Here is a 24422-nt window from a genome sequence, read left to right as displayed (position 1 = left end):
TGAATGACTTAATAACGGTTTCCGCTGGCAGTGCTCCTGTTGCTATTTTTGTGGCCTCAGGATCAGAGAGACACACACAGGAAGGACTGGGGCCTGCCCCTCCCGTTTCTCTCTTGCGTCTCATGTATCTTTTGGGGTATCTCTTTACCTCCATCCTATTTCTCCATCTCTCCATACACCCATCTCCATCTCTCCATCTCATGTCATTTGTTGACATCACTTTTGGAGACATAGCTAATTCCTGTCAATGTCAATATTTTGCTGGTCTCTTACGTGTAATGTGAATGACTCCCTTAAATACTGTAGTGTATTGCACAGAAGACTGGTGGCACCTTAATTGGGGAGAACGGGCTCGTGGTAATGGCCGGAGTGGAATGGTATCAAATACACCAAACACATGGTTTCCATGGTTTCCATGTGGTTGATGTCATTCCATTCGCTCCTTTCTAGCCATTATTATGAGCCGTCCTCCCCTCAGCAGCCTCCACTGGAGTATTGGAGGGTTTAGATTTTAAATGAGTTTTTTTTCACACACTTCTACTTCCTGTCAGCTGACTCTCACTTCCTCCTCTCCTCCCTGGCCTGCTTCCTCATGACAACTGTCTACATATACTGGCCAACACACACACACACACACACACACACACACACACACACACACACACACACACACACACACACACACACACACACACACAACACTTCTGGAGAAGAGGAACAGAAACTGCGGGCGTGTGTGTCAGAGGCTCTAGTGCCACACGTCAACCGCAATAGGATTGGCTAAAACCACAAAAAAGGAAGTACTGGTCTTTCCAAACCCAGAGTTAAAGAAAACACGGCTTAGATAAAGATTTAAAGAGAACACGGCTTCTCTCCTGCTCTCTTACACATTGTTTGAGTGTTGTTTGCTACGTATGTGGAGGCATAATGCCAGTGATTTCACTGTGTGATGACAGTTAGCATGTAGCCTATGCACCATGGGTGTATGTGGTACCATGAGAGAAGACTCACCTGGTATCTGTGTGTGGTGTGTGGGGTTGCTGAACTGGGCCGGGTTCAGGGCGGGCCGGGGATTGGGAGTGGGGGCGTGGTGGTGATGATGGTGAGGGGGCGTGACCCTCATGGAGCTCCGCCTTAGCTGCTCCAGCTCACTCAGACGCTCGGAGAAGGCCAATGCTCCCGTCTTCACATCCTCCAGCTTCTGTCTGTGGCCTACAAACACGCAGGCAGAAACGCATACACTCTCCATCAATCAATCAATCTGTCAGTCTGTCAGTCTGTCTGTCTGTCTGTCTGTCTGTCTGTCTGTCTGTCTGTCTGTCTGTCTGTCTGTCTGTCTGTCTGTCTGTCTGTCTGTCTGCTGTCTGCCTGTCTGCCTGTCTGTCTGCCTGTCTGCCTGTCTGTCTGCCTGTCTGTCTGCCTGTCTGTCTGTCTGTCTGTCTGTCTGTCTGTTTGTTGACATGTTTTTCTTTCTTCTTTTTCTTTAGTTTGAGGTCTCAGTTCTAACTACAATATGAGATTTTTCCCTATTTGGTTTCATGTTGAGTGATATGAGGGGCCAGACTGAAAGGACATGAGAGAGCGAGAGAGAGAGAAAAGATGGGGGGAGAGAGTGTGAGAGTGTGTGAGAGTGTGTGAGAGTGTGTGAGAGTGTGAGAGAGAGAGAGAGAGAGGAGAGAGAGAGAGAGAGAGAGAGAGAGAGAGAGAGAGAGAGAGGAAGTCACAATCAGATGAGCTCCTGCATTTTTCAGCATTTTCTTTAAAAAAGATAGATTAGGAGTTAGATAAACTTAGATTTTTTGTCAGGAACACATACTGGATTCTACCCTCTACAACATAACCCCTACTTCAAATCAAAACTTAAAACCTACAACCTGATTTTGGACGGAATTACGGAATCACCTGGAAGGTTCACAACTACCAAGATTTGTTTCTCTATACAGCAAATTCTCTGGAAAACAACAGAAACCTGAAAACACCATCCAACCTGGAACTGAGTGAGTAATGCTTAGTCTGAAACTATATATTTTTTTTCTCCAAAAGCCAAGAAGAAAAATACACAACATTACTTTATAAGGATTTCTAACTCTAATTCTAACATAATTCTGCCAAGCTTGATACAGCTTCAAATAGCACTGACGTGTCAAGTGAGAGGTGTCAAAGCTCATTAGCCCAACAATGGCAGGAGAGTCACACAGTCTACCCCAACCAAATGGAGAGGCCTTAGAAGCTCCCTCCCGCTGTTCAGAGGTAATTAAAATACAGTACCCTGTGCATGTAAAGAACGAGAAGGCAAGAAAAGATTACAAAATGAAGCTCCTTATGGAAAATCAAGAGACACTTTTTGCTGACTATTACAAAAATGGGAACATCAGCAACCTTATCTTCCACACAAACCATCCCCTGGCATGGCACAGTGCTATATTAGCACACTACCCCTCTGTTACGAGAGGGGGGATTAACGAGGGGTGGAAACTCAGAATACTTGACAACGAAGACTCTGAGTTAAGTAATATAAATATCTATAAGTCCGGAACAGTGATGGTACAGCGTAACCACAAACAGTTTCAGCTGGACTTTCACCTAATCAAAGAATTAGCTCAGCAGGAGAAACTCTCCCTTGATAAAGATACCCCCACCCCGAGAGGATCAGACCAGACCTCTTCATTATGTAACCCCACAGATGAGCAACCCCCAGCGGAGGGTCAACCTCCCAGCACAGATTACCACTCCCTCATTGAAATGAAGGACAAATTCACCCAGCTGGAGATAAGGCAGGTGGAGCTGGAACAGCAGGTGATTTCACTTCAGTCAGCACAGACCCAGACAACAGTCCAGCACAACAACAGCCCCTTAACCAGACCCGGAGAGCTGGAGGTGGACAGAGACATATCTGCACTTTGGACAGTGGTGAGACAAATACAACAGGAGAAAGAGGAGCAGAACAGAGCACTAGAGGAGAGTATCAGACTGCTGGTGGAGGAGAGGTTGAGGGGGATGGAGGAGAGGGTGAGGGGGATGGAGGAGAAGTTGAGGGGGACGGCGTGTGACAGAGAACAACCCACTAGAGAGGTGGCCACCCCCACAGAGAAGCCAGCAGAACAGCCCACCTCAGCACCCAACAAAAGTCTCGACACCACAGCAGAACAGTCCACACCAGACCCTGACCATAGAGTCGACATCACAGCAGAACAGTCCACACCAGACCCTGACCATAGAGTCGACATCACAGCACAACAGACAAATGAAGAACCCCAAGCCCAGAGGCTCTCACCCCCTCTGAGCACCCCCCCTGTCAGCCACCCTGATAGCCCTTCTGTCAACCCCCCCACACCCACTGAGGACAAACACAAGACACAGATTGTACTACTTATGGACTCAAATGGGAAATATATAGAAGAAAAAATACTTTTTCCCAAACACAGTGTGTCTAAACTCTGGTGTCCAAACACCCAGCGCGCCCTAGACCTTCTGTCTGAGGCCAAACTAGGCTCACCCAGCCACATAATAATACACACAGGCACAAACGACCTGAGAGCACAGCAGGAAAGAGTGGCCACAGCACTGAAGGGAGTGATTGAAAAGGCTTCTTCTACTTTCCCCAACGCACAAGTGGTTATCTCCACCCTGCTACCACGAAAAGACTTCCACCCCGCCACAATACAGAGGGTAAATGCAAGTATTTCCCGTGACTGTGCCTCAAAACCAAACGTTTTCCTGGCCCACCACTCCACCCTGGACTTGAACAGCCTCTATGACCAGGTCCACCTCTACAAGGCAGCAGTGCCCACCTTTGCCCGGACTCTAAAGGACATCGCTCTCAAACGTATCCCCAACACTCCACACAGGAGTAACAGATCAATAGACACCCCACCCAGACCAGCGAGACACCCTCCCAGATCTGCAGGACCTCCCCCTGGACCTACACACAGAGGACCCACGCCAAGAGGAATTACATCCAGACCACAGTACACCCAGACACATCCACACCCCCACCCCAACCAATCAACACCCCCCCACGTCAACCATGCCCACACTCCATTTAGGCCCCCTCAGATCAGACCTATGCCACTCCTGCCCACCCCATGCACCCCACCCCCGCAAAGAGGGCCTCAACATGGAAGCCACACATACGCCCAGGTAGTGAGCGGGCAAACAGTCCCAACCCCCACTCTCACACTCGCCCAAGCCAATGGCATGTACCAGATGCTCAGCAGGCTTTGCTCACACTTACTGGCCTGAGGCTAAACCACGACCAACATCATTGGACACTCTATGGAACAAAAAGCCTTCACTATATTATCCTGGAATATCCAAGGCCTGAGGTCATCTGCCTTTGGCCTAAAGAGCAGAAACCCGGACTTCACCAAAGAAATCGGTAATACAGACATTGTCATCCTGCAAGAAACCTGGTATAGAGGAGATGGACCCACTGGTTGCCCTCTAGGTTACAGAGAGCTGGTAGTCCCATCCACCAAACTACCAGGTGTGAAACAGGGAAGGGACTCAGGGGGTATGCTAATTTGGTATAGAGCAGACCTAACTCACTCCATTAAATTAATCAAAACAGGAACATTCTACATTTGGCTAGAAATTCTAAAAGAAATTATCCTAACAGAGAAAAATGTCCTCCTGTGTGCTACCTATATCCCCCCACTAGAATCCCCATATTTTAATGAAGACAGCTTCTCCATCCTGGAGGGGGAAATCAATCATTTCCAGGCCCAGGGACATGTACTAGTCTGTGGTGACCTAAATGCCAGAACCGGACAAGAACCTGACACCCTCAGCACACAAGGGGACAAACACCTGCCTGGAGGTGACAGCATTCCCTCCCCCATATGCCCCCCTAGGCACAACTATGACAACATAACCAACAAAAACGGGTCACAACTCCTGCAGCTCTGTCGCACGCTGGGTATGTACATAGTCAACGGTAGGCTTCGAGGGGACTCCTATGGTAGGTACACCTATAGCTCATCTCTTGGCAGTAGTACTGTAGACTACTTTATCACTGACCTCAACCCAGAGTCTCTCAGAGCGTTCACAGTCAGCCCACTGACACCCCTATCAGACCACAGCAAAATCACAGTCTACTTAAACAGAGCAATACTCAATCATGAGGCATCAAAGCCAAAGGAACTGAGTAACATTAAGAAATGCTATAGATGGAAGGAATGCAGTTTGGAAACCTACCAAAAAACAATTAGGCAACAACAAATTCAATCCCTCTTAGACAATTTCCTGGGTAAAACGTTCCACTGTAATAGTGAAGGTGTAAACTTGGCAGTAGAAAATCTTAACAGTATATTTGACCTCTCAGCTTCCCTATCAAATCTAAAAATCTCAAATAGAAAACCGAAGAAAATTAACAATAATGACAAATGGTTTGATGAAGAATGCAAAAATCTAAGAAAGAAATTGAGAAACCTGTCCAACCAAAAACATAGAGACCCGGAAAACCTGAGTCTACGCCTTCACTATGGTGAATCACTAAAACAATACAGAAATACACTACGGAAAAAGAAGGAACAGCATGTCAGAAATCAGCTCAATGCAATTGAAGAATCCATAGACTCTAACCACTTCTGGGAAAATTGGAAAACACTAAACAAACAACAACACGAAGAATTATCTATCCAAAATGGAGATGTATGGGTAAACCACTTCTCCAATCTTTTTGGCTCTATAACAAAGAATAAAGAGCAAAAACATATACATGATCAAACACAGATCTTAGAATCAACTATTAAAGACTACCAGAACCCACTGGATTCTCCAATTACATTGAAAGAGTTACAGGACAAAATAAAAACCCTCCAACCCAAAAAGGCCTGTGGTGTTGATGGTATCCTCAATGAAATGATCAAATATACAGACAACAAATTCCAATTGGCTATACTAAAACTCTTTAACATCATACTTAGCTCTGGCATCTTCCCCAATATTTGGAACCATGGACTGATCACCCCAATCCACAAAAGTGGAGACAAATTTGACCCCAATAACTACCGTGGAATATGTGTCAACAGTAACCTTGGGAAAATCCTCTGCATTATTATTAACAGCAGACTCGTACATTTCCTCAATGAAAACAATGTACTGAGCAAATGTCAAATTGGCTTTTTACCAAATTACCGTACAACAGACCATGTATTCACCCTGCACACCCTAATCGACAATCAAACAAACCAAAACAAAGGCAAAGTCTTCTCATGCTTTGTTGATTTCAAAAAAGCCTTCGACTCAATCTGGCATGAGGGTCTGCTATACAAACTGATGGAAAGTGGTGTTGGGGGTAAAACATACGACATTATAAAATCCATGTACACAAACAACAAGTGTGCGGTTAAAATTGGCAAAAAACACACACATTTCTTCACACAGGGTCGTGGGGTTAGACAGGGATGCAGCTTAAGCCCCACCCTCTTCAACATATATATCAACGAATTGGCGAGGGCACTAGAAAAGTCTGCAGCACCCGGCCTCCCCCTGCTAGAATCCGAAGTCAAATGTCTGCTGTTTGCTGATGATCTGGTGCTTCTGTCACCAACCAAGGAGGGCCTACAGCAGCACCTAGATCTTATGCACAGATTCTGTCAGACCTGGGCCCTGACAGTAAATCTCAGTAAGACCAAAATAATGGTGTTCCAAAAAAGGTCCAGTCACCAGGACCACAAATACAAATTCCATCTAGACACTGTTGCCCTAGAGCACACAAAAAACTATACATACCTTGGCCTAAACATCAGCACCACAGGTAACTTCCACAAAGCTGTGAACGATCTGAGAGACAAGGCAAGAAGGGCATTCTATGCCATCAAAAGAAACATAAATTTCAACATACCAATTAGGATCTGGCTAAAAATACTTGAATCAGTCATAGAGCCCATTGCCCTTTATGGTTGTGAGGTCTGGGGTCCGCTCACCAACCAAGACTTCACAAAATGGGACAAACACCAAATTGAGACTCTGCACGCAGAATTCTGCAAAAATATCCTCCGTGTACAACGTAGAACACCAAATAATGCATGCAGAGCAGAATTAGGCCGATACCCACTAATTATCAAAATCCAGAAAAGAGCTGTTAAATTCTACAACCACCTAAAAGGAAGCGATTCACAAACCTTCCATAACAAAGCCATCACCTACAGAGAGATGAACCTGGAGAAGAGTCCCCTAAGCAAGCTGGTCCTGGGGCTCTGTTCACAAACACAAACACCCACTACAGAGCCCCAGGACAGCAGCACAATTAGACCCAACCAAATCATGAGAAAACAAAAAGATAACTACTTAACACATTGGAAAGAATTAACAAAAAAACAGAGCAAACTAGAATGCTATTTGGCCCTACACAGAGAGTACACAGCGGCAGAATACCTGACCACTGTGACTGACCCAAAATTAAGGAAAGCCTTGACTATGTACAGACTCAGTGAGCATAGCCTTGCTATTGAGAAAGGCCGCCGTAGGCAGACTTGGCTCTCAAGAGAAGACAGGCTATGTGCTCACTGCCCACAAAATGAGGTGGAAACTGAGCTGCACTTCCTAACCTCCTGCCCAATGTATGACCATATTAGAGAGACATATTTCCCTCAGATTACACAGATCCACAAAGAATTCGAAAACAAATCCAATTTTGAAAAACTCCCATATCTACTGGGTGAAATTCCACAGTGTGCCATCACAGCAGCAAGATTTGTGACCTGTTGCCACGAGAAAAGGGCAACCAGTGAAGAACAAACACCATTGTAAATACAACCCATATTTATGCTTATTTATTTTATCTTGTGTCCTTTAGCCATTTGTACATTGTTAGAACACTGTATATATATATAATATGACATTTGTAATGTCTTAACTGTTTTGAAACTTCTGTATGTGTAATGTTTACTGTTCATTTTTGTTGTTTTGCACTTTATATATTCACTTTGTATGTTGTCTACCTCACTTGCTTTGGCAATGTTAACACATGTTTCCCATGCCAATAAAGCCCTTGAATTGAATTGAATTGAGAGAGAGACAAAATAGGGGAGAGAGATAGACAGAGGAAGAAAACGGAGACAGAAAGTATCCAGCCAGCTAGCCAGCCTCAGCTGTGAAAAACCATCACTCGTCTTCACATTCTCACTCACACACACACACACACACGACTGGTGTACTGGGAGGAAGTGGTGCTGTAACTGGAGCCTGTGTCTTAGCCCTTTGAAGCGCGGGCCAGAACCTAGAGCCAGCCAGACCCTCCACACACACACACACACACATTGAGCCAGCCAGCCAGCCAGACCCTGGATCGTTGCACGGCGCCCAACACCAGATTCCCGACCAGAATAACGGACCATCAGGGAATAGTCCCGTTAACAACCACGAGACACAGGTGTGATGATTCTTCCAATCAGCACCCTCCCAGAACTACAATCCAGAACTAATGCAACTACAAATCCCATACCACTCTAATGGTAATTATGGTCATGATGGTCAGCACGATCATGATAATGTAATAACAACTTGTATAATAATGATGAGGATAACTATGCTTAGGATGCATTGTCTTTCATTGTCTTAGTGCAATCCTACACCCACGCTCATCCTTCAACCGACGGAGTCATGTGACGTTGATGTTGATAAGTGCGATGATGAGGATGAAGGTGGTACTCACGGCGTGGTTCTCTGGGCCCGTCCACGGTGATCTTGATAGCTCTCTGGTAGGTGGCCACCTGGGGAGGGTTGGTGAACACTGTGATGGTCAGAGTGAAACTCTTCCCTGGAGGAGGACAGGAAGAGAGGGTGGAGAGGAGGGCAAGAGAGAGTGAAAATATGTTTTAATGTGATCATCTACACAGAAAACCTTGTGTCTCACAATAACCACCGGCATGGGCCTCTATTTCCCCTGCCTACCCCTCCCTCTTCTCCCATGTTGGTCTGCACCTCCCTGAAGCATGCACTCCCTCTCTCTCTCTCTTTCTCTCCATCTACCTCCCTCCCTCTATCCCAATATACCCCAGGTCTGGATAAGACATTAAGATCAGCCTGACACAGAAATAACCCAGAGAGACATCAGAGAGACAGACAGACCCTACGGCTCCACACCTATTTACTGCTCATAGACACACACAGACAAACAGTGTGTGTGTGTACATGTGTGTGTTTATTATACTTTTAAAGAGTGTATGTGTGTGTGTTTTTGTGTTTGTGTGTTTATTATGCTTGTGTTCGTGTGTGTGTGTGTGTGTGTGTGTGTGTGTGTGTGTGTGTGTGTGTGTGTGTGCGAGCAGACTTGGCTGGTGTAGCCGCCGTGTGACTAATCCAGTCAGAGGGTCTGGTGATGAGAGGACAAGGCTGACAGTCAACACTGTGACTGTGTTTCTGTATAGATCTATGAATCTGTGTGTGTTTGTCTGTCTGCATGTGTGTGAGGAAATCTGTGTATCTCCGTGTGAGTGTAAGTATAGAGATTCCTAGGTGAGTGGAGGAGACAATCACATCTGTGTGTGTTTTTCTCCCTCAGGCTCTGTACCTCAATGCATGGTGATGAGTGACAGGCATATGCTGAGAGGATGTGCACACACACACACACACACACACACACACACACACACACACACACACACACACACACACACACACTTGTCACCCACCATGGAGGTATGGGCGCCCAGGGGAGGCGGTCAGAGGCTGTGCCAAGGCTGGAATAGAGTTACCACACACAGACCAGCCTACGCCAGCTAAAGCCCTGGCTACTGTTACTCACACACACCCACAGTCTTGTACAGCTAACCTTGTGGGGACACACAGATCAGTCCCATTCAAAATCCCATAACCCTAACTCTAGCTCCAAACCCTAAACGTAATTCTAACCCTAAACCTTGTGGGGACGAACAAAATGTCCCCAGTTGGTAAAATGTTTGATTGTTTACTATTCCGTGCGCACACACACACACACACACACACACACACACACACACACACTCAGCTGTACTGTGGAAGTACTCAGCATTACTGTCCAGACCACACACAAGCAGGCAGCCAGGACTATTCTCAGAGTCTAGAGAAGCTATGAGATCACATACAGTGGGGAGAACAAGTATTTGATACACTGCCGATTTTGCAGGTTTTCCAACTTACAAAGCATGTAGAGGTCTGTAATTTTTATCATAGGTACACTTCAACTGTGAGAGACGGAATCTAAAACAAAATCCAGAAAATCACATTGTATGATTTTTAAGTAATTAATTTGCATTTTATTGCATGACATAAGTATTTGATACATCAGAAAAGCAGGACTTCATATTTGGTACAGAAACCTTTTGCAATTACAGAGATCATACGTTTCCTGTGGTTCTTGACCAGGTTTGCACACACTGCAGCAGGGATTTTGGCCCACTCCTCCATACAGTCCTTCTCCAGATCCTTCAGGTTTCGGGGCTGTCGCTGGGCAAAATAGACTTTCAGCTCCCTCCAAAGATTTTCTATTGGGTTCAGGTCTGGAGACTGGCTACGCCACTCCAGGACCTTGAGATGCTTCTTACAGAGCCACTCCTTAGTTGCCCTGGCTGTGTGTTTCAGGTCGTGGTCATGCTGGAAGTCCCAGCCACGACCCATCTTCAATGCTCTTAATGAGGGAAGGAGGTTGTTGGCCAAGATCTCGCGATACATGGCCCCATCCATCCTCCCCTCAATACGGTGCAGGCGTCCTGTCCCCTTTGCAGAAAAGCATCCCCAAAGAATGATGTTTCCACCTCCATGCTTCACAGTTGGGATGGTTTTCTTGGGGGTTGTACTCATCCTTCTTCTTCCTCCATACACAAAAAAAGCTCTATTTTTGTCTCCTCAGACCACATGACCATCTCCCATTCCTCCTCTGGATCATCCAGATGGTCATTGGCAAACTTCAGACGGGCCTGGACATGCGCTGGCTTGAGCAGGGGGACCTTGCGTGCGCTGCAGGATTTTAATCCATGACGGCGTAGTGTGTTACTAATGGTTTTCTTTGAGACTGTGGTCCCAGCTCTCTTCAGGTCATTGACCAGGTCCTGCTGTGTAGTTCTGGGCTGATCCCTCACCTTCCTCATGATCATTGATGCTCCACGAGGTGAGATCTTGCATGGAGCCCCAGACCGAAGGTGATTGACCGTCATCTTGAACTTCTTCCATTTTCTAATAATTGTGCCAACAGTTGTTGCCTTCTCACCAAGCTGCTTGCCTATTGTCCTGTAGCACATCCCAGCCTTGTGCAGGTCTACAATTTTATCCCTGATGTCCTTACACAGCTCTCTAGTCTTGGCCATTGTGGAGAGGTTGGAGTCTGTTTGATTGAGTGTGTGGACAGGTGTCTTTTATACAGGTAACGAGTTCAAACAGGTGCAGTTAATACAGGTAATGAGTGGAGAACAGGAGGGCTTCTTAAAGAAAAACTAACTGGTCTGTGAGAGCCAGAATTCTTAATAGTTGGTAGGTGATCAAATACTATTACTTAAAAATCATACAATGTGATTTTCTGGATTTTTTTTATTTTTTTTATTCCGTCTCTCACAGTTGAAGTGTACCTATGATAAAAATTACAGACCTCTACATGCTTTGTAAGAAGGAAAACCTGAAAAATCGGCAGTGTATCAAATACTTGTTCTCCCCACTGTACCTATCCCACGTTTTCTATTCAAGTATGTTTTACTGCCCAAAGAGAGGCAAATCTACTACTACAGTAATATTCACCATAATGGGAAAACTGTCCATTATTCCTCATGTAGTACTTACTATTTTTCTAAAGTAAGTTATTGTAGGATAATTGAATTGCCAAATATGATGATATTTCACAATCACATTTCTGCTTAAAAGATTGCTCATTGTCTTACATCAGACATAGACACACAAAAAATCCTCTTCTCTTTTCTCCACATGTATGCAGATATCACACACACACACACACACACACACACACACACACGCACACACACACACACACACACACACACCAAAGTATTAGTGTCTGTGAGGGAGACGTTCTGTCTGAGAGGCAGATGGGAAGAAGACAACACAGCTAGAAAACGGCCCCTGACAACACTGTGTGTGTGTGTGTGTGTGTGTACACTATACTGTGCTTGTGTTATAGAGGTCGACCGATTAATTAGGGCCGATTTCAAGTTTTCATAATAATCGGAAATCTGTCTTTTTGGGCTATAATACTATAGCGCCTATAAGAACATCCAATAGTCAAAGGTATATGAAATACAATTGGTATAGAGAGAAATAGTACTATAAATACTATATTAACTACAACCTAAAATCTCTTACCTTGGAATATTGAAGTCTCATGTTAAAAGGAACCACCAACTTTCATATGTTCTCATGTTCTGAGCAAGGAACTTAAACGTTAGCTTTTTTACATGGCACATATTTTACATGGCACACATTTTTACATGGCACACATTTTACATGGCACATACATGGCACATATTGCATATTGGCACATATTACTTTCTTCTCCAACACATTGTTTTTGTATTATTTAAACCAAATTGAACATGTTTCATTATTTTTTTTAGGCTAAATTGATTTTATTGATGTATTATATTAATTTAAAATAAGTGTTCATTCAGTATTGTTGCAATTGTCATTATTACAAATAAATAAATAAAAAATTGGCCGATTAATCGGTATCTGCTTTTTTGGTCCTCCAATAATCGGTAAACACACACACACGGCGTTGAAAAATCATAATCGGTCGACCTCTAATGTGTTAGCATGTGAACAAGTGTGTGTGCACATCCAAACAACTGTGTTTGCAAGAGAGAGAAAACGAGAGAAAGAAAGAGATAAATATGTCTGAGATTGTTTGTGCCGTTTGGCCGCCCAGTAACTCACTGCTCCTATATCCAGTAAGAGAGGAGAGTGGGAGGAGACAGAAAGGCAGAGGAAGGACAGCTGTGGTCTTTGTTGCTGGTGTGCTATCTGCAAGAAAGAATCTGAGAGGATCGGTAAGTGATAGAGGAGGGGAGAGGTAGAGCGATCGAGAGATAGAAAGGATGAGAGAACAGCTGTGGTCTTTGTTGCTGGTGTGTCATCAGTCTGTCTGTCTGATCGGACACCATCAGTGCACATCTAAAAGCTGTGTCTCTGTGTGTGTGTGTGTGTGTGTGTCTAAGTGCCAAGGCTTTTACCCAGTTTACATTTCTCTGGGGCTTACTGTACAGATATGACTGTTTACTCCGGAACTCTCCATCTGTAATAGCCCTTATCAATGGGATGATTTCTGTGTGTGTGTGTGGGGGGGGGGGGTGTTCAGGTCTAGGCTTGAGTACAGCAGTGTGTTTACCACAGTGGGTCCTATCAGCATTAGCCAATCACTTGTCTTATCTTCCTTCTGAATAAACCTCTGTCATGGTGTGTGTGTTTCCCAGAAGAAAAGAGGAGAAGGAGGAGTGTGTGTGTGTGTTTAGAATGGTTTATTTCATATTCAGACGTGTGTGTGTGTGTGTGTGAGAAAGAGATCCCTTACATAACTCTAAACCACACCACCGTAACCACACTAACACTGGGCCACAGCCTACTGAGCTGCAGCCAGACCAACACTCTGACCACAAGCCAACCAAACACTCACCTAGTTTCATCAACGTTCACCACAAGTTCAGACAAGCTCATACATACAGTCATACTGTAATTAACCCTGAGCTGCATTCTAGGTCCTGTGGGTGTGTGCTTTAAGTCAGACTAGATGGCTGTTTGCCTAGCAGGACAATGGGACAATTGAGGTGTGTGTGTGTGTGTGTGTGTGTGTGTGTGTGTGTGTGTGTGTGTGTGTGTGTGTGTGTGTGTGTGTGTGTGTGTGTGTGTGTGTGTGTGTGTGTGTGTGTGTGTGTGTGTGTGTGTGTGTGTACAGTAACAGATAGCTTATGTACAGAGAGGCCTGTGTTTTAAATAGATAAGACATTTGCCTGCACCTGATTTGGAGTAACTGCGGTTCACCGTCCGTTAGGGACAGAGAGAGAGAGAGCTATATCAGTGTATATATATATATATATGTGTGTGTGTGTGTGTACCTCGTCCGCTGCGGCCTACGAAGCGCAGGTCGTTGAAGCGAGCCACCTGGTTCTTGAGGGCGGCCGTGGCATTGCGGAGCTCTGCTGAGTAGTTCTCATCGTTCCCCGCCATCACCGTGACCAAGGTACCGTCAGGGATATCACCAAGGGCAACCACCTACGGCAATAGGAGGAGAGAAAGAGACACAGTCAGATAGATGGAAACTTTATGGCTTGTCTTGCACATGACAAAAAAAGACAATACATAAACATAATTACACACGTAATTTACATTGAACACTTTACACAAAACATCAATTATCAGGTAGATACAGGGGCGCAACCTATACTGGGGATGGGGGGGACATGCATTCCCCCCCCCCCGTTTTATCATTGGATTGTGATACAAAACGGGGCAACAGTGTGTTTTAGGACACCTCCGAGTGGTTGGGTAGGCTGTTTGGAGAGTTTATTCGACTGGATAATGAAAAAATTTAATAATAATAACCATTATGCCCCCCCCCCCTCCCACTTCTTAAACCAAGTTGCGCCCCTGGGTAGATATATGTATTTGTTAAAAGAGGAGCATCTTTAGTTATATTGCAACACTCTATTCCGAGTGTATTCAACTATGTTTATACTTTTATAAATAATATTGAAAAATGTGAAATTCTAGTACTTCATAATGATTTAATTATTCATTTTGAATCTATTTAGTCGATGTCTCAGTAATTTGTTCCAACCCTGGGTCTACTAAATGGGAGGGCGGTCTGGGTGGTTTTGTGCTCCAGAAAGCCGCCCAGACTATAGACTGAATAGCTCCACACCCAAAGCAAATAGACCCAGGGAGAGTCATTTTCATATTAACTGTAATCATGGCCACCAATCAGCGTGCAAATGTACAGAGGAGATACCGGGCATGGGTTCTACGGCTCTGCTCTGTTTTTCAACTGAGAAACTACATCTTTAGTCCACACACACACACACACACAACCCCCCCCTTCACCCACACACACACACACAACCCCCCTTCACCCACACACGCGGCAGAGATGTAAAATACGGGTGTTTGGCAGTCCCAGTATAGTTTACATTCTCGAGGACTGTTGGGGAGCTACGGAAGTCAGACATGAGAGAGAGGTTTGGTGGAGCGTGAAAACGGCCCTGCAGAACAAACAATAATGAGGAAACGATTATAGAGCTCTTCAAGCAGACGGTCAACAACATCCAGACACAAACACACACTTAATGGCAACAACATCCGCCTATGACTTTGTTTATAATGTACATAATGTATACAACTCCCTCAATCTGATTTTACAGTATTTTTCTATGGCTTTTTTCACAAACGCTTTTGTCCTAAAGTGCTTAAAAGTACTTTACTTGGATGATATAATTCCCATTATGGATGTCCAGAACGACATCAGCCTAATGAAACAACTGGAAGACATTGACGTTGTCACGAACCGGCTCAAAGCCCGTAACAAAGGGAGACAACGTGGAGATAAGGAGTAACAAAATATATATTTATTAACTAAAGCAACTAAGGAAAATATACAATGGTGTGTGTAATCAGTAATCAGTAGTGTAAGTGAATGTTTTGCATGCATGAATGTGATAATGCAGGGTGTTGAAAGGTGCCAAAGCAAACAAACAAAAGGCCACCAAGAACCACAACACAATCTACAAAGGTGTCTGCATGGAGAGAGTCTCTTCCATGAATGTGGAAGAGGTCTATTTATCCTGGGAGACACATGGCCCAGGTGTTTCCCATGAAGCTGACGACCCTCCCAACTCCACCCACCGGCATCCTAATAAGGAAACAAGAACAGACAGAATACGGCAGACAGAGTGGGAGGGTCGTCACATTCCCCCCCATAAAACCGGGGACCAACAAGGACCCCGGAACATCATACCAGCCTCTGCGTCCCAAATTGACACAGCCTCTGCGTCCCAAATTGACACAGCCTCTGCGTCCCAAATTGACACAGCCTCTGCGTCCCAAATTGACACAGCCTCTGCGTCCCAAATTGACACAGCCTCTGCGTCCCAAATTGACACAGCCTCTGCGTCCCAAATTGACACAGCCTCTGCGTCCCAAATTGACACAGCCTCTGCGTCCCAAATTGACACAGCCTCTGCGTCCCAAATTGACACAGCCTCTGCGTCCCAAATTGACACAGCCTCTGCGTCCCAAATTGACACAGCCTCTGCGTCCCAAATTGACACAGCCTCTGCGTCCCAAATTGACACAGCCTCTGCGTCTCAAATTGACACAGCCTCTGCGTCCCAAATTGACACAGCCTCTGCGTCCCAAATTGACACAGCCTCTGCGTCCCAAATTGATATATATTTATATTTATATTTATGTGTCAATTTGGGACGCAGAGGCTGTGTCAATTTGGGACGCAGAGGCTGTGTCAATTTGGGACGCAGAGGCTGTGTCAATTTGGGACGCAGAGGCTGTGTCAATTTGGGACGCAGAGGCTGTGTCAATTTGGGACGCAGAGGCTGTGTCAATTTGGGACGCAGAGGCTGTGTCAATTTGGGACGCAGAGGCTGTGTCAATTTGGGACGCAGAGGCTGTGTCAATTTGGGACGCAGAGGCTGTGTCAATTTGGGACGCAGAGGCTGTGTCAATTTGGGACGCAGAGGCTGTGTCAATTTGGGACGCAGATGCTGGTATGATGTTCCGGGGTCCTTGTTGGTCCCCGGTTTTATGGGGGGGAATGTGACGACCCTCCCACTCTGTCTGCCGTATTCTGTCTTTGTTCTTGTTTCCTTATTAGGATGCCGGTGGGTGGAGTTGGGAGGGTCGTCAGCTTCATGGGAAACACCTGGGCCATGTGTCTCCCAGGATAAATATACCTCTTCCACATTCATGGAGGAGACTCTCTCCATGCAGACACCTTTGTAGATTGTGTTGTGGTTCTTGGTGGCCTTTTGTTTGTTTGCTTTGGCACCTTTCAACACCCTGCATTATCACATTCATGCATGCAAAACATTCACTTACACTACTGATTACTGATTACACACACCATTGTATATTTTCCTTAGTTGCTTTAGTTAATAAATATATATTTTGTTACTCCTTATCTCCACGTTGTCTCCCTTTGTTACGGGCTTTGAGCCGGTTCGTGACAAGTGGGAGCTCATCCGGGATCTTTGAACTATTGGTTTGGGAGACCGTGGAGGTATGTGTTTGGTTTGCATATTGAGTTTGATAGGCCCAGTATTGGTTGCCTTTGTTGTTTGGTTGGTGTGCTGCGTTGGAGAGAGAATGGTTAGTTTCCAGGCCCTGCCTAGCCTGGAAACTCTTGTTCTACTTTCTGTTGGGAAGTCAGTCTGAGGAGGTGAGTAAATCGGCTGTGTACCTCAGGAGATTTGTGTAGGGTAGTGGAACTTGCTACCCGGAGCTATAGCCTTTTTCCCCTGATAGGCTTAGCGACGTGTTTAAATTTTGGACATGTTGGGCATGGTTAAATGTTTGTTATTTTTGTGTGGTGTCTGTGGACTGAGCAGTTGTCTCGGGGGCACATCCGTGGCTTGGTGGAGTTTGCCAGCATGCTGGGGAGTTCTATTTCCTTGCCAGCGGGCTACAGTGCGTAAATACCCACCGCAAATCTGCACGAAGACTAGGGTTGAGTTATTGTAGGTTTTGGGGAAGCTCCGTATCTCATCTCTCTTCTGTGGTGCTCAGGGTGATTGTCATTTCTCTGGTTGTGGTCTGATGTGCTCAGCAGAGGGGTTGAGCAAGATTATTTACTTATGACTATGGTGTCTCATGTATACAAGTTCATTCGCTTTCCATCAGAGGACCTGTTAGAATTATGTACTAAAGAACAGCCGTTGAAGATCGCTGAACACTACAAGGTTAAATGATTGAAATTAGTGAAATTCTGTTTCGTTGGCAGTGACTATGAATCGTTGGAAGTGACTATGAATCGTTGGGAGTTGTAAAAATTAAGAAGGACCCTGATGTTCTTTTCGTTGGAGTTTGTAGCTGTTGGTCTTTTGTGCCATGTTTCGGAATGTTTACGTGACTGACCATTGTTTCGGGTTGTCATGTTCTATCTTTCCTGTCTGTTCCCTCCTGGTCTTGTGTTCTTCCCTCTTAAATATTGCTTCCTATGCACAAAGGTTGCTGAGGTCTGGGGAGGAGGTTGGTTGGTGCAGGTGGAGGTGTGAACACATAACCCCTCATAATGTCTGTTCCTCCTGGTCGTGTTCTTTCCTCTTAAATATTGCTTCCTATGCACAAAGGTTGCTGAGGTCTGGGGAGGAGGTTGGTTGGTGGAGGTGTGAACACATAACCCCTCATAATGTCTGTTCCCTCCTGGTCGTGTTCTTCTTTCCTCTTAAATATTGCTTCCTATGCACAAAGGTTGCTGAGGTCTGGGGAGGAGGTTGGTTGGTGGAGGTGTGAACACATAACCCCTCGTCAATTTGGGACGCAGAGGCTGTGTCAATTTGGGACGCAGAGGCTGTGTCAATTTGGGACGCAGAGGCTGTGTCAATTTGGGACGCAGAGGCTGTGTCAATTTGGGACGCAGAGGCTGTGTCAATTTGGGACGCAGAGGCTGTGTCAATTTGGGACGCAGAGGCTGTGTCAATTTGGGACGCAGAGGCTGTGTCAATTTGGGACGCAGAGGCTGTGTCAATTTGGGACGCAGAGGCTGTGTCAATTTGGGACGCAGAGGCTGTGTCAATTTGGGACGCAGAGGCTGTGTCAATTTGGGACGCAGAGGCTGTGTCAATTTGGGACGCAGAGGCTGTGTCAATTTGGGACGCAGAGGCTGTGTCAATTTGGGACGCAGAGGCTGTGTCAATTTGGGACGCAGAGGCTGTGTCAATTTGGGACGCAGAGGCTGGTATGATGTTCCGGGGTCCTTGTTGGTCCCCGGTTTATGGGGGGGAATGTGACGACCCTCCCACTCTGTCTGCCGTATTCTGTCTGTTCTTGTTTCCTTATTAGGATGCCGGTGGGTGGAGTTGGGAGGGTCGTCAGCTTCATGGGAAACACCTGGGCCATGTGTCTCCCAGGATAAATAGACCTCTTCCACATTCATGGAAGAGACTCTCTCCATGCAGACACCTTTGTAGATTGTGTTGTGGTTCTTGGTGGCCTTTTGTTTGTTTGCTTTGGCACCTTTCAACACCCTGCATTATCACATTCATGCATGCAAAACATTCACTTACACTACTGATTACTGATTACACACACCATTGTATATTTTCCTTAGTTGCTTTAGTTAATAAATATATATTTTGTTACTAAAGCAACTAAGGAAAATATACAATGGTGTGTGTAATCAGTAATCAGTAGTGTAAGTGAATGTTTTGCATGCATGAATGTGATAATGCAGGGTGTTGAAAGGTGCCAAAGCAAACAAACAAAAGGCCACCAAGAACCACAACACAATCTACAAAGGTGTCTGCATGGAGAGAGTCTCTTCCATGAATGTGGAAGAGGTCTATTTATCCTGGGAGACACATGGCCCAGGTGTTTCCCATGAAGCTGACGACCCTCCCAACTCCACCCACCGGCATCCTAATAAGGAAACAAGAACAGACAGAATACGGCAGACAGAGTGGGAGGGTCGTCACAACGTGCATCATTCCAATTCTGAGAACTGCATTACAAAGTGAAAAACTGTAAAGGAAGTAGGCTATGGCTATAATAATATTTTTCTCCAATTAAAAGTGTATTCTGTATTCCATTTGTAAATTGGAGAATTTTGCATTTTTAAAACACCTGAAACAGATTTTTCCGGCAATCTAGAGCCATAATCATTACGCTTAATTCTATGTAAAAAACAAACATTTTCTGCATATGTAACCATACATCTTGAGCTGTCTGTGTCCTCCTGAAACTAAATATGCTTCTCTGTGATTCTCTGCTTAAATCTGGGTAAAATATTGGAAGGAATGTGAGTCTAATTCAGTACATTTAGTAATTGCTTGCTTTTCTAAGTCTATCAACCTTGCCAGCTGGCATGTCAACTAAGATAGTTAGACAAGCTAGCTACTTTAACTTGATTGATAGCCTGAAATGGCTTATTGGTAGCTAGTTATGAGGTTGGGAGATTGGGTACTGCTCATGGCCAGTTATCAAGCACCATCTCACACACACGGCAAGTGGTACCGGAGCGCCAAGTCTGGGACCAAAAGGCTCATTAACAGCTTCTACCCTCAAGACTGCTGAACAGTCATCAAATAGCCTCCCAGACGATTTGCATTGACAAAAATGTGGCACAAGCTCGATGTACACTCATTGGACAATAACCACACACTCATACATACTACACTGACATTTCAACACATACATACAACACAACCCACGCACACACACACACACACACACACACATTCCTTCACACTCTTCACACACACACTGCTGCTACTCTGTGTTTATTATCAATTCATAGTCACTTTACCCCTTCACCTACATGTACATAATACCTGAATTACCCTGGACTACCCTGTACCCCTGCACAATGACTCATGGTACCGGTACCCCCTGTATATAGCCTCCACATTGACTCGGGTACCGGTACCCCCTGTATATAGCCTCCACATTGACTCGGTACCGGTACCCCCTGTATATAGCTCCACATGACTCTGGTACCGGTACCCCCTGTATATAGCCTCCACATTGACTCGGTACCGGTACCCCTGTATATAGCCTCCACATTGACTCGGTACCGGTACCCCCTGTATATAGCCTCCACATTGACTCGGTACCGGTACCCCCTGTATATAGCCTCCACATGACTCGGTTACCGGTACCCCCTGTATATAGCCTCCACATGAACTCGGTACGGTACCCCCTGTATATAGCCTCCACATTGACTCTCGGTACCGGTTACCCCTGTATATAGCCTCCACATTGACTCGGTACCGGTACCCCTGTATATAGCCTCCACATTGACTCGGTACCGGTACCCCCTGTATATAGCCTCACATTGACTCGGTACCGGTACCCCCTGTATATAGCCTCCACATTGACTCGGTACCGGTACCCCCTGTATATAGCCTCCACATTGACTCGGTACCGGTACCCCCTGTATATAGCCTCCACATTGACTCGGTACCGGTACCCCCCTGTATATAGCCTCACATTGACTCGGTACCGGTACCCCTGTATATAGCCTCCACAATGACTCGGTACCGGTACCCCCTGTATATAGCCTCCACAATGACTCGGTACCGGTACCCCCCTGTATATAGCCTCCACAATGACTCGAGTACCGGTACCCCCTGTATATAGCCTCCACATTGACTCGGTACCGGTACCCCCTGTATATAGCCTCGTTATTGTTATTTTATTTGTGTTTTTATTTTTCCATTTGTTTATTTAGCAAATTTTTCTTACTTACTTTATAAAAAGTCTGCATTGTTGGTTAGGCGCTTGTAAGTAAGCATTTCAAGGTAAGGTTGTAATACCTGTTGTATTCAGTGCATCTGACAATATATATATATTTTATTTGACACAAACATACATAGACATTTATGAGAAACGTTGCCATCAGACTAAATTTGGGCAGGAAAACGTTCCTCTACAGCCTCCAGAAATGATTCAAATAAAACAACAAATATAGCACTACACACACACACACACACACACCACACACACACACACACTCCCTCACTCACCTTGAATGCGATGGGCAGCGTCTTGTTGCACCTCCAGTGTGTGGGTAGGACAGAACAGATGAAGTTGGGGGCTGTCTGTCCTCACCAGTTCTCCGGGTGTTCTGACAGCACCTCCACCATGCCTCGGTCTGCAATACGCAGTTTTCCCACCAGGGCGGCGCTACTGCTCTCCTGGGCACCCAGGGGCAGACCCTCACTCATCTTACCTGACAACAGGGTGGTGGAAGGGGGGGGAGAAGCGCCGACCAGGTGCTGGGTCTGGAGAAAGATGTAGATAAATAAGTGAGTGAGGCACAGACAGACACAACGCAGGCGTACACGCGCACCACACTATAGAGTCAACAGTATGTCAATAAGGCATATAACTTCGTAGAAAGTAATTAAAAACTATTCTGTTTATCACTGTGCATGTAGTTTCAAGTTGGCCTTCAGAGCACAGAATTATACAAGTTCTCAGAATAGAGCGCAGTGAAATTACAACAGCGGAACCCAACCCTGGAGAGCCGGAGACACGTGAAACCAAACCGTTAAAAACCAGCCAGCGATGCTGTGTCTGACAGGGCCCGGCGCGCGCTCTCGGTCGGTCTGTCTGTCTGCCACTCAGCCAAGCCCACCACAATCGATGCCACATGTTGGCGGTTTGGAACGACCCGGGGGTTTAAAAACCGCTGTTGCCTCTCGCTCTTTCAACAGAACTTGGACTAGTGTACCACAGAACTGGAGTGAACTCCAACTCTGTGTTGCTCTCATCTGACCATCCAATACTAATAGCAAACCACGCGCTGTGGATGGAAGGATTTATTATAAACCGTTGATGAGAGGGAAGTAATGTGCTTTGCATGTTTATATGTGTTGTCCACTAGTTACCACAGTCACAAAGTTAGATTGTCTGTTAGATTTAAAGTTAGATTGTCTTCATTTAGGGTTAAGAATAATTTAGCAGTGTGGTTAAATTCAGGGTAAGTTTAGCTTAAAAATCTGATTTTATGGAGATAAATTATAAAAATAGGCGGGGTTTAAGACTTTGTGGCTGTGGTATCTAGTGACAACGGATTAAGTGAAGCCTAACCTCAAGTGCGTGTATGTGTGTGTGTTGACATTTGTGCGTACATTTATACCCGCGCGCATTCACACAGCCAAGAAACATACCGAAACCAGAATTTGAAGAGGAAATAAACGTAATAATCGGCAGGTCGCCAACGTTTTTTTTCTCTAACAGCGATTAGGCTACAGGCTACATTTGGAACCTAGCATGCACAAAGCACTAAACCACAGTTCAGAGGGAAGTTGAAATCTTGGTTGATAATAAACACAGGTTCTGCCAACAGTATGGTGTTGATAAGTTAGACAGGACAAGATGGGTAGATACCAACACATATTCAACCGTGCGTAAAATGTGAAAATAAGTTAATGTACCGTATTTGGCGTCCCAAAGGAAGACCATTTGTACACCGCAGTAGGATCCAGTTAAACGGACTCTCTGTGGAATATATAGCTCTATGTTTCTTCTGAAAGTTGCCTCTAAAATTAAACCCGTTGTCGTTAGATGAACTCTCCCAAGGCACGTGGATCAACAGTGGAAATCAGGCGACAGTCTGATACCTGCGTGGGCACGAATAAAACTGGGTCTCTGCGTTTGTAGTGGAGTCAAAGACCTTCGGTTAACACAATTACGCAAATCCGCCAAATTTCGGTGTGTGAAGTCCTCATTCCATGATCCGTGTTATGGACACATAAACTGACGAGGCATCCACCGAGCAGATACTAAATAAAACCCGACCGTCATCCAAGGAGGTCTCAGGGCGCATTCAAATGAGCAGCGAATATGAAAGTCCAGTTTATTATTTTTTTCTCGCCTTTTCCTCTTCTGTTGTTCTTCAATAACTTGTGAGTTACTCGCCACAAAGGTCAACTTGATGGATGTTCTATGGCTCCCCAATTCGCAATAGGGATCTTCTCGTCTCTATGCGTGCCAACATGGGAGACGGAAAAAACTTTAATACTTCAATTTCGCTTTTATAAATAGTGTCTGGAATGTAAACGAGGGATAGGCTAGGATGTGTCACTGCAAACAGCCTTATATTTCGACAAACCCTTGTTGAATGCTCCGGTTGTGTATAGAGTTGAGTTGCTGCGTATGAATGAACGTCCCGACAGTGGGGAGGCAGGGTTTTATGGCAGTCAGTCGACAGTGCTGGAATGCGTCCCTCCAGGGTTGGATTTGCATAGAGACAGATCTCAGCCAATGGAATCGAGCAACTACGGAGAGTCCGGGAGGGTTTAACCAATCAGAGCTGCGTCCGTCCAGGGATGGAGAACTGTGGGTTCTTAGGAAGGCTCCGGCCAGTCAATGGAATTCCACTTTTGGGCTGCGGTGCACGATGCCCGACGAGAGACGGACACAGCGGTCGCGCTCTAGTATTGTGGTTTTAACCTAAAAGTCAACCGCGTGCAATTGGATGTTGGATACCAATAGAAAAACAAAAAATACAAGAAAGTATATTGAAAGGTGGATTAAAAATGATTGTTCACCAAAAAAAAATGCCCAAATCACAATTAGGCCTATGCGTTTGGACACCAAACACACATATTTAGTTGAAATACACTTTAGCCTACCTAATGCCTGATATTTCCCGGATGATTTCTCGTGACGGTGTCAAAAATAGTCTACATGCACCATAACAAAATAAGATGAGTAAATATCCATGCAATACGTCAGCCAATAAGACATAGCCTATGTGCCTATATAGA

At 45.3% G+C, this 24422-nt stretch overlaps 1 pseudogene; it reads right to left on the bottom strand.

Annotated features, from left to right (window-relative positions):
• The window catches only part of LOC109890518 (runt-related transcription factor 1-like), a 25635-nt pseudogene extending 2333 nt beyond the window's left edge, over positions 1 to 23302 (bottom strand).
• Positions 23303 to 24422: the final 1120 nt, after the last annotated feature.

This window comes from Oncorhynchus kisutch, linkage group LG16 (assembly GCF_002021735.2).
Source record: "Oncorhynchus kisutch isolate 150728-3 linkage group LG16, Okis_V2, whole genome shotgun sequence".
In the NCBI taxonomy this organism is placed as follows: domain Eukaryota; kingdom Metazoa; phylum Chordata; class Actinopteri; order Salmoniformes; family Salmonidae; genus Oncorhynchus; species Oncorhynchus kisutch.
Note: the sequence above shows the minus strand (reverse complement) of the source record. Positions and strands in the feature narration are given on the sequence as shown.